The sequence below is a fragment of the Nycticebus coucang genome, chromosome 11 (assembly GCF_027406575.1).
Source record: "Nycticebus coucang isolate mNycCou1 chromosome 11, mNycCou1.pri, whole genome shotgun sequence".
In the NCBI taxonomy this organism is placed as follows: Eukaryota; Metazoa; Chordata; class Mammalia; order Primates; family Lorisidae; genus Nycticebus; species Nycticebus coucang.
In genome coordinates this window covers 119,706,161-119,721,328 of record NC_069790.1, presented here as the reverse complement: position 1 = coordinate 119,721,328, position 15,168 = coordinate 119,706,161, and the positions used below count along the sequence as shown (strand labels likewise).

At 44.4% G+C, this 15,168-nt stretch overlaps 1 pseudogene; it reads right to left on the bottom strand.

The window, feature by feature from the left end:
• Positions 1–3,481: 3,481 nt before the first annotated feature.
• Positions 3,482–9,403, bottom strand: LOC128560379 (40S ribosomal protein S26-like; annotated as a pseudogene).
• Between the last annotated feature and the right edge of the window lie 5,765 nt (positions 9,404–15,168).

Sequence of the window (15,168 nt, the reverse complement as noted above, 5' to 3'; positions counted from 1 at the left end):
ATCTACAATTCTTAGAGGCCCAGAACTCCCAGACAAGACTCTAGAGACTGCTTCCCTGCTTGATTTCTCTCAGCAGGAGGAAGGACCCTTTCAGACATTCATTAAGGAGGCATCCAAGAAGCTGTCCATCTGTTCCATCCTGAACAAAGCTGCCTCCCCAGATTCCAGACTCCTGGGGCTCACTGCTGCCCAGCAAGTGGCAAGGGTGGGCCAGATGTCAGCCATCAGGAGCCCCAGAGTGCCTTTGGCCTCCCGCCTGATTCCCCAGGCTGAGGCATCTCGGCACCAGCCCATTGACAGGATTCTCTCTTTGCCTCAACCCATAGCTTGTCTATAGAGTCTTTTTAGCCAAAAGCCAGGAATAGGGTAAAGGAGGTGAGGTGGCCACTCTTAGGGTCACATGAGTGACCTGCTCCAGCCCTGCCTTTAGCAGCCGATCCCTTTATATCTGGAAACCATAAAACTTGAAGCTGGCCCCTCTCTAACAAAGGGCTGTCTGGTCCTGGATCTGACTAATAGGGTGTTACCAGTATCCTGTGGGGCAGCTGCTTCCTGGACAGGCTTCGAGGCCCATCGGTGCAGTGGCTGACCCTGCTCTCCCTTGCTACCCATGAAGCTCAGTATTGCAAGCTGCAGGTGAACACGAGGTCCTGAGCACAACGTACCCCCCACACCCTCTGGGAGAACAGGAGCTAGGGCAGCAGTTGACTCCTTGTAGCGTCACCTTTCCTGCCTGCCGTGCATGCTGAACAGCCCCAAGTGGCTCTGATTCCTTGCTCCTCCTTGCCAGGAATGAAAGGATAGAAACAACAGAATGAGGTGGAGAGAATGGGGTCCAGCAGTCTCTCACCTGCCCTGCTCCCTGCCCGGTGGCTCTTGTAAATAATGGGCATTCTCCAAATTATCCCTTACCGTGAATTTGTTTTCTTAGATCCTTACCTTGGGACTGCCACAAAGTGGTGTGACAAGGGGTTTCAGTTGCTTCTGCTCCTTGCTTTTAGATCCTGGGGGAGGGGAAGACTGTGGGTACAGCTTCTTCCAGGCAATGAAGCTGGCTCACAGTGGCTTCACTATAGGCACCCAGACAGGGAGATCTATGGGCCTGTGCCCTTCTCACTGTCTCCCTACCTGCTCACATCTCCATGTCAGCTCTTCTGCCAGAAGGAATCATAGTCAAATGTTTCTTACAGATGGGTCAAGAGTTGAATTCGGGTGGAAGTGGGAGATGGGTACATCTAAAGTGTGAAGCTAAGAGTGTGAGTTCTCTGGCGTGGCCAGTGAGACATTTCTCCCATTGGGTTCCTCATTCCTGCCAGGGATATTAGTAGCGGACTTGGCTGGAGGCTGAGAAGGCCCCAGATCTGCCTCTCAGCTCTACAAAGAGCTACCCAAGGTCCAAGAGCCCTCAAGCCAACCCAAGCATCCTTCCGCAACTCTCTGCCTAATAAACCCAAGGTGCAATGCTGAGAAACAATAGGCTGCAAAAAAAGTCTTCATGAAGAAGAGCTGTTGGGTCAATGATCACTGTTTTTACTGCCTAGACTCTATACCTGCATTAATTCTTACACCAAGTTGCAGAATGCACCAACTCAGATATTTGTGAGAATACATGAGACTCCAAGGAAAACAAACACTATTGTAGTTCAAGAGCACAGCTGGACAGGTAAGGCGGTGTGCATGGGATGAAGTGTCTAATGTCCCTTCCCTTACCTAGTTAAACAACTGAGTTACCAATTTAAGCCTCAATTTCCTTCTTTGCAAAATGAATATAAAATAACACTTCATTAGGTTAGTGCTAGGATGAAAGAATATAATACGTAATAATGAAATAATACAGCATAGTGCCTGGCACATTCTGGGTGTAAATAGTCACTAAAGCCAATTGAAACAACTTGAAATATTATTTTACAAAATAGGTGAAGGAGAGGACTAGTCTCAAATATTTCCAACATAGGGCCTCATTAAACATCATTATCATAGCTTGCATACATAAATGCTCACATATAATAAATACCAGTAGGTGTTAGCTTGTGCCATCATTATTTAACAGAACTGGTCAGGCAACACTAGGTTGAATGAGGGACTCTTCACTGCCAGGGAGAAGTAATTGATCTGGCAAAAGTGAGGCCAATGTCCTGGAAAAGACAGGAAGCTTGCTTCAAGAATCTAAATGAGAATGTGGTCTCAGGCAAAAATCATTCTATTTAAACAAGAACACAGAAAGGAAAGTGTGATAGCTGGATACTTTTATAGACTCTCAGAAACATTGTTAAAATATTGTGATTCTGTCTTTTTTTTTTTTTTTTAATCCAGACTTGGGTAAAATCGTTAACTAAAATATTAATTAGTTGCCAAATTCAGTCTGAAAGTGTATGTCTCAAACACAAAAAGGCTAGAAACTTCTGACACAGTAGATTAGAAGTCCTGGCCATGTAATTAGGTAGAGATGGGTTTGCATCCTGTACCTAGCATTCTTACTAGTCGTGTGACCCCAGACAATCCCTTTACTCTCTCCAAGTCACCTTGTTAGCCACTGTGAGGCTCTAGGTACAGCCATTGTGCAAAGCCTGCTGCACAGAGAATGCCAATGTGAGATATTTAAAGCAAATTTTATTTTCTTCTGTATACTTTCCCTTTTTCCATATTATCTATAATGATGTATTTATTTTAATAGTAACGGAATAAGGATAAATATATTAAAAGAAGGTGAAGTTGGCATATGTATGAGGTCAGACAATTAAGTTCTCAAAATCGTCCTAGTAAAAGTGCTACATACCTCATTACTGAATATCACTATGGTCACCTTTGAAGTACTTGCCTTGGCCATCTGGTGACCACAGTGATATGCAGCAATGAGGTATGTAGCACTTTTTCTTTCTTCTTCTTCTTTTTTCTCTTTGCATTTTTCAGCATAAGGTATATTACTGGAATCTCCATGTTACTACGTTGGCTTTAGGAAAAACGCATAACTCTTTTGGCAAAGTTGGTCCTTAACAATCCAGCCAGAAGTGGATCTTTCAGAAACAAATATATATACCCCTTGTTAACTTTTCCCCCCAAGTTCCTAGAAATGCACTAGAGAAAGACAAACCTTGGGTAAACAGTTTACCAGCAAACCAATTACAAGGTAGAAAGTTTAAGATCTGAATATGAACCCTGGAACAGCTTTGAAGCTATCCACGTGTATGAACACGTCAGTCAAAGTCACCTCCCAATGTGCCAACAGTTTAGTTCTCCCTTAACTCTCCTAGAGATTTCTGCCTTTTTAAGATGCCAATTTAAACTTGCCCAGGCTGAATTAATCCAACACTCAGATGTCTAATCTCTCTCCTTTGTCATACAGCTATGAAAATTTTGGAGGCCATGGATAAGACCACAAGTTTCATTTACAGAAGTAAACTTTCTTTCCAATGAAAAAATACATGGCAATTTGTATTTCAACACCTGGTATAAGGCACAGATACACTCAACAGGCTACATTAAGTATAATTTCCATTTTACTTTTTTCCCCAAAGGATAGTTATTTTTCAGTCCTCAGGAACTCAACTCCTTACATGGGCTTTGGTGGAGGTCTTGGGGCAGCATCCGCAGGTCTAAACCTGGGTGGAGGTGTTCGGTCCTTGCGGGCTTCCCGAGAACGGTTCCTGACTACCTTGCTGTGAATGGCACAACTCACGCAGTAATGTAACTTCACATAGAGCTTGGGAAGCACATAAGCGTCGAAGACACTCGTTTCAGAGATATCCCTCACAGCCGCGGCCTCCACTGTGTTCCGAGTGATGAACTTCTTTATAGCTTTGTCTCTGGGAACACATTAGGCACAGTTCGTGCAGAGAATGGGTCGTACACGGCCACGACCCTTTTTGGCACGACCGTTGTTCCTTCTTTTCTTTGTCATCTTCGAAGCGAGGATGCGAAAGAGCGGTATGTAGCACTTTTTCTAGGATGAGTTCACAAACTTACTCTCCACCTCATATGATGACAGCTCTGATGGCCATTCCAAGAAAAGAGCTCCCAAATCGCTTTGAAGGTGAACTAGGCGCTGGCATCAGTGCACAGCTTCCCAAGGGGAGTGCCTTGAGGGTGACCATAGTGATATTCAGCAATGAGGTATGTAGCCCTTTTTCTAGAATGAGTCCTGGAACTTAATTGTCTGACTTCATAAGTGTATCATGTATTTCTGTATAACAAATATCATAAATGTAGTGGCTTAAAACACCACTCACTTATTATTTGACAGTTTCTGTGGGCCCAGAGTCCAGGCATAGCAATGCATAGCGGGGCGTCAGCCAAACTGTGTTGTTACCTGGAGCCTTGACTGGGAAAAATTCTGCTCTAAACTCACTCTGGTGAAATTTAGATTGGTGGAATTCACTTCTCTGTGTCTGCAGGACTGAGGGCTGCAGCCCTCAGACCCTGAGTGTCACTGTGGTTTTATGCCACGTGGGCTTCCCTACATGGCACTTATTTCATCAGACCAGCCAAAAGAATCTCTACTAATGAGATGGAATCTTAAGTAACACGATGTGATGATGGCAGCAACACCCATTACCTTTGCCACAGTCTATGGGTTAGAAGCTAAGTCACAGGCTCCACTCACGCCAAGAGAAGGGGTTATACAAAGGAGGGGAAACCAAGCAGAGGGGTTCATGGGGCACCTTAGAGTCTGCCCTCCCTGGTAGGTTTAGTTTTATGGAGATAAATGCTGGAGTCCTAAACTCATCATTTCTTAATCTAAAATGGAGGTCCCCCAGGGTGAGCAGCTTATGTATTTTCTTTTTTTGTTGTTGCAGTTTGGCCGGGGCTGGGTTTGAACCCGCCACCCTTGGCATATGGGGCCAGCGCCCTACGCGCTGAGCCACAGGCGCCACCCGAGCTTATGTATTTTCAGGGGTCCTGAGTGAGGGAGCAGAGGCTGGCTAGAACAGATGGAGTCACCACACCAAGCACAGTGAGGCCCATCCCTGCCCAGGCTCCCTCATCAGCTCTCCCGTGTGCCTCAAAGCAAGTTCAAATGCTCACAAGAGGCAACCTTGGAAAGAAGGCACATGTATGTGTGGGTGCATGTGCAAGGATGTGTGTGTGCATGGAGGGCAGGTGTGCACAGCTAGCCTGAGACTAAGAAGATGGATGGATCATAATCAGCTGGTTGGTTTTTGCACATAAACTTTAGCATCAGTTCTCTTTCTTTGTCTTAAATACTAGCTCATGGGCATCATCTTTGATGTTAATGAGCAGAGTAGAGAGAAAGCCTCCTACATGAGTGTTGCAGAATCTTCTTTTCTACCTACTGGGATGGCTCTGTAAACAGAGGTCACAGCAGAGATGTAAAGTCCCAAAGGGGAGAATCATGGTGCTGAAGAATAAAGAAGCAGGACTGAAGAGGGGCTGGGAGGATTTTAGGAGAAAAAACATCCACTAGAGACACAGGTAGGCATCAGGGGTGCAGCTCCAGTGGGGTGCACATGAGAGGAGGTCCCCTAGTTCAGGGTTCAAGTTCAAATAACTTCTAAGTAGCTAAGACCTTGTGACAGACACAGCTCTTTAATTAGGTCCCGTTTCTGTTCACAGGGAGCAGTGATATATACTCACAACACAAAGTGTAATTCTGAAAGGAGACCTAATTTTAATTGAGTTTATGTGAAATGTAATACATTTGGAAAGGGTTTAGTCAATAAGTCAAGGTACCTCCGAGGCCTCAGGTCTGGGAGAGGGGGGAATTGCTGAATAAGGACATGCCAGCACCATCAGCCTGGACAGAAGACAGGAGAGTGTCGCCACAGCCCCAGACCCAGCAAAACTGCTGGGAAAGCAGATCCTGATCCTGGCCCAGAACTGTCCACATAGGTCTCAGGGAGCTGGCACAGGACGTTCATGTGTCGACAAAGACACCCACATTGTGCTCAGCTGCAGCTGGGCCAGATAACACTTGTCCCAATGATGTCTAAGTCACTGTGAGACATTACAAGCCGAAGGCCAACCTTTCAGCACAGAGGGATTTCTTTCACCTTGTCTGAAATTTACTTTTTCCAGTTCCAAGGGGATGTGGGGAGTTCCTTCTAGATGACAATACCTAATGTTCCTGGAGCAACTCCACATGTGTCAGACCCTGCAAGGAGCCCTCATATGGGTCATCTCAGGAAACGTAGTGACATCTTAGGGTTAGATACCAGTGTACTCACTGAAGCGGAAAATGAGGCTGGGAAAGGCTGCCTTTCTGAGGAAACTTACTGCCTCAGTTTACACCCAGGCTTCACACATGTTACTTCTGTAACCCGGGGCAGGAGGGCTCTACCTTATCCATAAAAGGAAGGTCCTAATAGCAATGCCCCATCCTTTCTTTTTTTTTTTTTTTTTAGAGACAGAGCCTCAAGCTGTCACCCTGGGTAGAGTCCTATGGCATCACAGCTGTGGCAACCTCCAACTCCCGGGCTCAAGTGATTCTCCAGCCTCCGCCTCCCAAGTAGCTGGGACCACAGGCGCCTGCCACAATACCCTGTTGTTTTTTGGTTGCAGCCATCATTGTTGTTTGGTGGGCCTGGGCTGGATTCAAACCCGCCAGCTCAGGTGTATGTGGCTGGCGCCTTAACTGCTTGAGCCACAGGCACCCAGCCAGCAATGCCTCATCCTATGGAACTGTAGAGGGAGCTGTAAATAAATCAGCATGAGTGAAAAGCTTTCCGTAGTGCCAGGCACATGGTGAGCCCTTTGGACACATCAGTCACTCTTGTGACTCACTCTATTGCCCCCTAGTGTTTGGGAATAGCAAGTAATGCCTTCTCAAAAATTTAAATTGAAGTTGTCTTAGTTTTGTCTGCTAAGACAAAATACCATTGACTGTGTGCTTAAACAATAGAAAAGGAGACTACGGCCAGATACCAAAAACTAGCGAATTACCAATAAAGTATTATATAGATAGATGTTCACTGTGTTATTTTTTCACATTTTCTGTAGATTTGAAGTTAAATTAAAAAACAAATTTCATAGGGTGAGGCCTGTGGCTCATTGAGTAGGGCGCCGGCCCCATATACTGAGGGTGGCGGGTTCGAACGCGGCCCAGGGCCAAACTGCAACAAAAAAATAGCCGGGCATTGTGGCAGGTGCCTGTAGTTCCAGCTACTCGGGAAGCTGAGGCAAGAGAATTGCCTAAGCCTAAGAGGTTGCTATGAGCTGTGATGCCATGGCACTCTACCGAGGGTGACAAAGTGAGACTTTGTCTCAAACAAAAAAAAAAAAACAAATTTCATTATATGATGTGATTTGAATACAGCCATATATTGCTAATGGCAATATTCTTTGGCAAGTAATTTGATTTTCTCTATCCAGATCTGTAAAATATACACACTCAGTAACCCTATTTCTGAGAATTTTAATTCTTTTTTTTTTGCAATTTTTGGCCTGGGCCAGGTTTGAACCTCCAGTATTTGGGGCCAGCGTCCTTACTCCTTGAGCCACAGGCACCACCCCATTTTTGAGAATTTTAAAACAGAAAAACAGCCATAGACACAAAGATATCTATGGAAAGCCAAATGTCATACAATCAAAAGATGCCTGAATAAAGTATGGTGCCCCAGATGCATGAAGTCTTGTCCAGTAATTAGAATTACCAAGTGTGAAACAATATAGCGACATGCAAACACTTGGGCTAAACTAACAGAAGGGGACAGTCGAGAGCAGCAGGAAATCACCTGGACCTGGTTTGGATGTGGACTCAACTTGTGCTCTCTAATTCTCAGGTTTGTGATTTGGAACAAGCTCCTGAGCACAAGTTTGAAATTGTAAAGCAGGAGTGCCAAACTTTACAAGATCTCTGTGCAGATTCAATGCCTTAAAAGTCCTCAGTACTGTTCCTGGTCATAATAAGTACTTACTAAACTTCAGCTGTCACTGCTGTTACTTTGATCACTCCTGACTACAGAAATCATGGTGGAGGCAGAACTGAATTGGGCTTTGTCAAATAAGATTGGGGATTTAAGGGAGGTATTTCTGGCTGGGGGAAGGAACAGCAAGGAAGAATGGGGGTACACGTCAGGAATAGGGCATGGTCAGGCTGGCCAAAATACATGTTCTAGACCAGGCGTCCTCAAACTGCGGCCCGTGGGCCACATGAACCGGTATGAATTATATTTGTTCCCGTTTTGTTTTTTACTTGAAAATAAGATATGTGCAGTGTGCATAGGAATTTGTTCATTGTTGTTTTTTTTTTAAATATAGTCTGGCCCTCCAACAGTCTGAGGGACAGTGAATTGGCCCCGTTTAAAAGTTTGAGGACGCCTGTTCTAGAGAGAACACAGAATGAAGAGATTGTTTGACTAAGGTGAAAACAGTTCACAGAAGGCTTTGAGTGGGGGTCAGTAAGAGACTTGATTCTGCAGTGGGTAGGGGGTGTCCGAAGAATGCTGCCCTGCCCCTACCTCCCAGCAGGTGCCGCAGGGCCAGGCTGTGCCTTAAGAGGAGAGGTCTGGTAACAGCAAGGTGCATGTTTCTCCCATATCTCCCATACAGGAGGCGGCTTCATAGACAAGACTGGGATGCTGGGAAAAGTTTTAAAGTTAAGCAATCAGAAGGGTGGACTTTAGGGCTTCTCAGCTTCCTTTTTAGCCCCTTTTGACACAAGTTGTAGCTTTGATCAGTAATTGTATCTGATCTTCGCGGATGGCACTAAGGTGCTGGGACTGGAGCCTCTTTCTTCTCTTCTCTCAGGTAGGAAGTCCAGAAACACGGTTCCTGCCATTCCATCCTAAGGCTGATGGACAAGGAAAGGTGTTCCAGACTAAGAATAGCCTCCTGGTCTCTCACACCAGCCCAGAAGTCAACTGAGTTTCTGGTAAAATGCAAATATTTCCATGGGCGGCGCCTGTGACTCAAAGGGGTAGGGCGCCAGCCCCATATGCTGGAGGTGGTGGGTTCAAACCCAGCCCCGGCCAAAAACTGCAAAAAAAAAAAAATGCAAATATTTCCTGGGAGGGTGCAATAGAATGGATTGATTTAATTAGCTCCCTACTTGAGAACTTCCTAAGGGGCTGGGGCTTAGAGCCAGATAAGTTTGATTACTGGTGGGGAGGAGAAGAAAAGGTGATGATAATTCTCAGCTGGGACCCTGAAACCTGGAACTTCAGCACCATATGGCTCCTTGCCCTGGGATCATCACCCACCCATCTTTGGACACCTGTGGTTCCTCTTCCTGTCCCATCTGGGGCTATGGACAATGCTGTTGGGCTCCTGGCACTCTGAAATTCTCTGGGGTGGAAAGAACATGGAATAAGTATGACATGTTGCCTCCAGGGACCAGGTGCAGAAGTTCCTTGTGGTAAGCAGGGAGCAAGGATGAAAGGCAACAGTGGGAAAAGCCCCAGTGATTAACTTTAATCGCTCTATAGTTTTCCCAGCAGGAGTGGTTCTCAGTGCATATTAGAATACTGAGTGCATATTAGAATCTCCTGGAAACTTAAAAATATACCAATGGAATGTACACTACATTTATTATATCTCAATAGTTCATGCGCACGCACACACACACACACAAACACACACACACACAGTGACAGAGTAGTAGATACGGATGCAGGCCCCACTCTAGAGCAATTGAATCAGAATCTGTGTAAGTGGGGCCTGAATCTGATTGTTTAAACCTTTCCCAAGTTGTGCTCACTTTGGCAGCACATATACTAAACCTTTCCCAAGTGATCTCATCCAATGTGCACTCAGAGAAGAAAACTGTTGCTCTGGGACAATGATTTTCTTTTTTTTTTGTAGAGACAGAGTCTCACTGTACCGCCCTCGGGTAGAGTGCCGTGGCGTCACACGGCTCACAGCAACTCTTGGGCTTACGCGATTCTCTTGCCTCAGCCTCCTGAGCAGCTGGGACTACAGGCGCCCGCCACAACGCCCAGCTATTTTTTTGTTGCAGTTTGGCCGGGGCTGGGTTTGAATCCGCCACCCTTGGCATATGGGGCCGGCGCCCTATTCACTGAGCCACAGGCGCCGCCCGGGACAATGATTTTCAATGGGTGTGCCATGTCACACTGGTGACCAGCCTGTCAACAGAGGAAACCAAGACACAATGCTGAGCCAGAGGCATCAATGGTACCAGCTTACAGTTTCAATTAGAACCCAAAGGTTCGATAAACACTTGGAGAATCTTGATGGATTTATTCCAACATCTCCCCTCCCTATGTCTTACATCCAAATAAAAACATGATTCAGCTTACATACAGTTTATTGAGCCCCTACTGTGTGGCTGACCCAGCGTTGGGCCAGAGACATGTTGTACAACTGCCCTCATTCAAAGAGCTCACAACTGGGGCCTCACTCATTCACAAAGCAGCATGTGAATGGATGTTGCAAGTTAGTGATTTTTAAAATAATCTATTCTTTTCTTCCCTGTTTTGCCGCGGACCACACCAAATCTAGTGTGAAGGTCCAGCTTTCAGTGTGACTCCTGCTCTGAATATTTTAGAGCCTGTCTTTGCTCTGAAGCCACACAACCCCAGCTCAGAGGACGCCCCATCACCTGCCAGCTGTGTGACCTTGAGTAAGTTTCTTAGCATCTCTGTGCTTCAGCCCCTTCATAAGATGAAAAAACCTAAGCAGCTGTGAGGGTTAAGGAATGAAGGAAATTATAAAATTTCCACACAAATCTTTTGTGGACTTATTCCTAGATTCTTGAGATTTTTGTTACTACAAATGAAAATTTGTAATTAATTTTGATTTTCTAACTGCTGGTTGTTGCTACACACAAATACAACTTAGTTTTAGCATATTAGTTTTTAACCAGTTACCTCATAAATGCTTGTTTTGCAGTTTATCTATAAATTCCTTTCAATTTCCTCTGTATAGTCGTATCACCTGGTAATTTCTCTTTCACCCATTCTTTTAAGATCCTCGTTTCTTATATTTTTTCCCTTGCCTTACCTGGCTAGCACATCCATTCTGAGTAAACACTTCAATATGACACCAGTAAATATTATATTTTCCATAAGCTTTTTTGGGGAGTAATCTTTATCAAATAAAAAAATTTCCTTTTTCAACCTAGATTGCTTAAAATTTATAGATGTTGCACCTTATCTAATGATCTTTCTGTAGCTATTGAGATCATGAATTTTCTCTTTTAATCTATTACTGTGGTGGGTTACCACTAGGGATTTTCAAATGTTAAGACTATTCTTGAATCTCAAACATAAACCCAAGTTGGTCATGATATTTTACTCTTTTTATATATTGCTGGATTGTTTGCTAATATTTTGTTGAGGATTTTTGCTTCTATGTACATTTTTGGAGATTAACCTGTGATTTTCTTCTCTTGCACTGTCCTCAAATTTTGGTTTCAAGGTTATACCATAACTTAGTATACCAAGATTTTTTACTTGTACAAAATGAATCAAAGAATGTTCCAAATTGTTCTCTGTAATAGTTTGTGTATTGTTGAAAAAATTTCTTCTTAAAATGCAGGGTAGAACTTACTAGTGCAGTCTTCTGGGCCTATGGTTTCTTTTGTGGGAAGATATCTGATCACTGATGCCATTTTTAAAAATAGTATGCAATGATTTTAGGTTTTCTATTTATTCTTGAGACTGTGTTTTTGTGGAAGTTCTATACACTGAATTTTCAAATTTTTGGCAAAAAGTTGCTTATAATATCACCTTATTTTCCTATAGCCTGTAGCATCTGTAGCAATGTCACCTTTTTCACTCCTGAGACTAGTTACTTGTGCTTTCTTTTCTCACTAAAGAATTTCACCACAGGCTAATCAATTTTATCAGTTTTGTTAAGGAAACAATTTTTTTTTTTTTGAGACAGAGTCTCACTATGTCACACTCAATAGAGTGCTAAGGCATCACAGCTCGCAGCAACCTCTAACTCTTGGGCTTAAGCAATTCTCTTGCCTCAGCCTCCCAGGTAGCTGGGACTATAGGTGCCCACCACAGTGCCTGGCTATTTTTCTGTTGCAGTTGTCATTATTGTTTAGCAGGCCCAGGCCAGGTTTGAACCTGCCTGCCTTGGTGTATGTGGCACTGAGCCAGTTTTGGGTTTTTTAAATTATATCTTTCATGTGTATGTATTTCAGTAATGTCTGCCCTTATTTTTGTATGTCCCTTTTCCTTCTCTTTGGATTTTCTTTGCTTTTCTATTTGTACCTCCTTGTGAATTCTTAGTCTTTCTTTTTTTACATACTCATTTATGCCTATACATTTCTAAGTACTGATTTAGCTTTATCCTACAAATTTTGATATGTGGTACTTTCTTATAGTTCTAAGCATTTTTAATTTTCATTATAATTTCTTCATTGACAAATGGGTTATTTTGGCATCATAATTCTCATGTTTGAATATATAAGAATCTCTGGTTGGGTGCCGGCCCCATATACCGAGGGTATATAACCTGGCCCTGACCAAACTGCAACAAAAACATAGCCGGGCGTTGTGGCGGGCACCTGTAGTTCCAGCTACTCGGGAGGCTGAGGCAAGATAATTGCCTAAGCCCAAGAGCTAGAGGTTGCTGTGAGCTGTGATGCCACAGCACTCTACCCAGGATGACAAAGTGAGACTCTGTCTCTAAAATAAATAAATAAATAAATAAAATCTCTGGTTATTTTTAATTTAATTCTAGCTTAAAAGGTAAACTATGGCCAGAGAATATACTCCACATAATTTCAACATTTTAAATTTATTTAAACTTGCTCTGGGGCTTAGCATATGGTAAATGTAAATGTTCTATGCATGCTTGAAAAGGACATATATTCAGTAGTCTGTGATGCAGTGTTCTATACATTTATCAATCAGGCCAACTTTGTTAACTGGTTTGTTCAAATCTTTTATATCCTTTTTGATTTGTTCTACCAATTTCTTACAAAGATATGCTCAAGTCTCTCAAAGTCAATTGTGAATTTTGATTGTTCTTGTAGTTCTTTAAATTTTGATTCTAGTAGAGGGGAAAAACATAATGATTTAACCTCCCTCCCCAACACTGTCAATACAAAATAAGGCAGAAAATAAGCAAAAACCTCTTTGAATAGGTGGACAAACATAAGGCACATAATAATATGTTTAAGCCTAAATATATCAGGAATTATGTTACATGTAAATGGATAAAAGACTCCAAAGAACAAAATTTGTCATGATGGATTATAAAATAAAATCTAATTATAGTTTGTTTATAGAAGCCACATCTAAAATACAAAGACACAAGAAGACCAAGAGCAGTCTTGGCCTTTAGTCCTTCTGGAGGGAGCACTCACTTCCCATCCCAATCTTCCTTCCATTAGACCACTGGGCTGGCCTGGAGTTAACAGGGCAGGGGACTGTGCTGTTAGATGAAGAGGGCCACACCCGCATTAGCCAGAAGCATCCTGCTGGATACTTCCCAGGGCTGCAGTGGGCAGCACTGGAGCCTTCTCTGCACCTACTTCAACCTCTGGGATTCCATTGAGGTCAAAAAAGGGCCTTCAGTTTTTCCCACTGAAATGACCAAATTTCCCCATCAGAACACCCTGCACAAAAGCTGGAGGTGGACACAGTACCAAAGACTGAAATTGCATATAGATTTCTCAGCAGATCACTGATTCTAGAAGGCTTTTTGGTAAACCAGTGTGGCAATAAACAGGACCTGGAGACCTAGAGACCAGTACGAGGAACACAGCTACAAGCCACGAACTTCTCACCATTCATCTTATTATATTCCACATTCCTTTGAATTTACTGCGAAGTCAGAGTGGATCAGACTTAGTCCTGAATATCCTCGTCCATCACAGTGGAGAAAGGCTGGGAGTATTTGTGCCCAGGAGAGGAGCCTGGGTCAAAGGAACTGTGAGCAAGTTACTTAGGGCTGCAGAGCTCATCTGTCCACTGGCACCTGCTGTACAGGGATTGTGCGATGCTCTTTGTAAAGCCAGTGAAGCTAAACCACCTTGACAGGCCACAGCAAGGTGGCCTGCTTCCTGTTGAGGGACTTAGAAACAAAAGGAGGGCGAAGTGGGGTACAGTCAGGCAGGATGGGAGCAGGGAGGGCCAGGCAGGGGTGGGCAGAATCCTCCCGTGGGACACAGCGTGTGGTGGGGTTCTCTCTGTAACCTCCTCTGCAAGTCTGTGACCCACCCCCCTTTCCACAGGCTCTGAAATGTGCCCAGCACTGCTCCCCTCTGACATCTTCCAGACTTTGTCAGGGAGGGAGAGCCTAGCACTTTCTTGTTCTTCATTATCAAGCATGGCTATGAGTGAAGAGCCTGCTTATTTTAAACAATATCCTACATATATGGTATTAGGAATATTAGTTTCCAGTCATCTTGAGCCTTATTCTAGTGCTGAAATCATCTTAATGCACCTTTGTGACAGTCCGTCCCTGGCTGTTCCCCATTCCGCTGTGTAAACAGCCTGTTTCTTCCACAGGGGCAGCAAAGAGGCCTTCAGCTCCAAGCCTGAGGCAAGGCCGCCTGTCCCTTGCTCAGCTGAGGGGTTCTCAGGCCCTGTGAGTGGCTCCAGTGTCCCTGATTTTAGGGACACACTGGGCTACAGCACTTCTCAGATTAAATAAGGGGCCCACTCCGGCTCTGAGGAATGACTTGAGGTGAGCAGATGATAGCCATGTGGGTTCCAGCACATGGCCAAGTATCAGCTTAGGGGCAGACACAGTCCAGCTACCAGGACAGATGTGGGCCTGCTGACACCTGGTCATGTCTTCTCACAAGACAAACCAAGGAAGACTGGCCCAGCCCTTTATGTATGTTGCAGGCAGCACCATGCCCCTCCCCAAATTTATATGGCCAAGTCCTAACCCCAGGGTTCACAGAATGAGATCTTACTTCAAGAGGGTATTTTTAGAGAAGGAATCCATTTCCAGGGAACTCATCAGGGTGAGTCATAATCCAACATGCCTGGAATCCTGACACAAGGGGGAAATTTGGAGACAGGTGTGAAGAAGATGCTGTGTAAACATGGAGACAGTCATTCTCAGCCAGGGAGACAGGCCAGGGGCAGAGCCTCCCTCACAGTTAGAAGGAACTAACCCTGACAGCACCCGGACATCGGACTCCAGCTTCCAGAACTGAAAGATGATAAATGCCCACGGTTTTAGCTGCCAGACGGTGGCAGCCCTAGGAGGCTGAAGCAGGGCATGCAACTCTCCCCTGAGGGGGCATTTGGGAATCTCATTACCCAGCATCTCCCCCCAGTC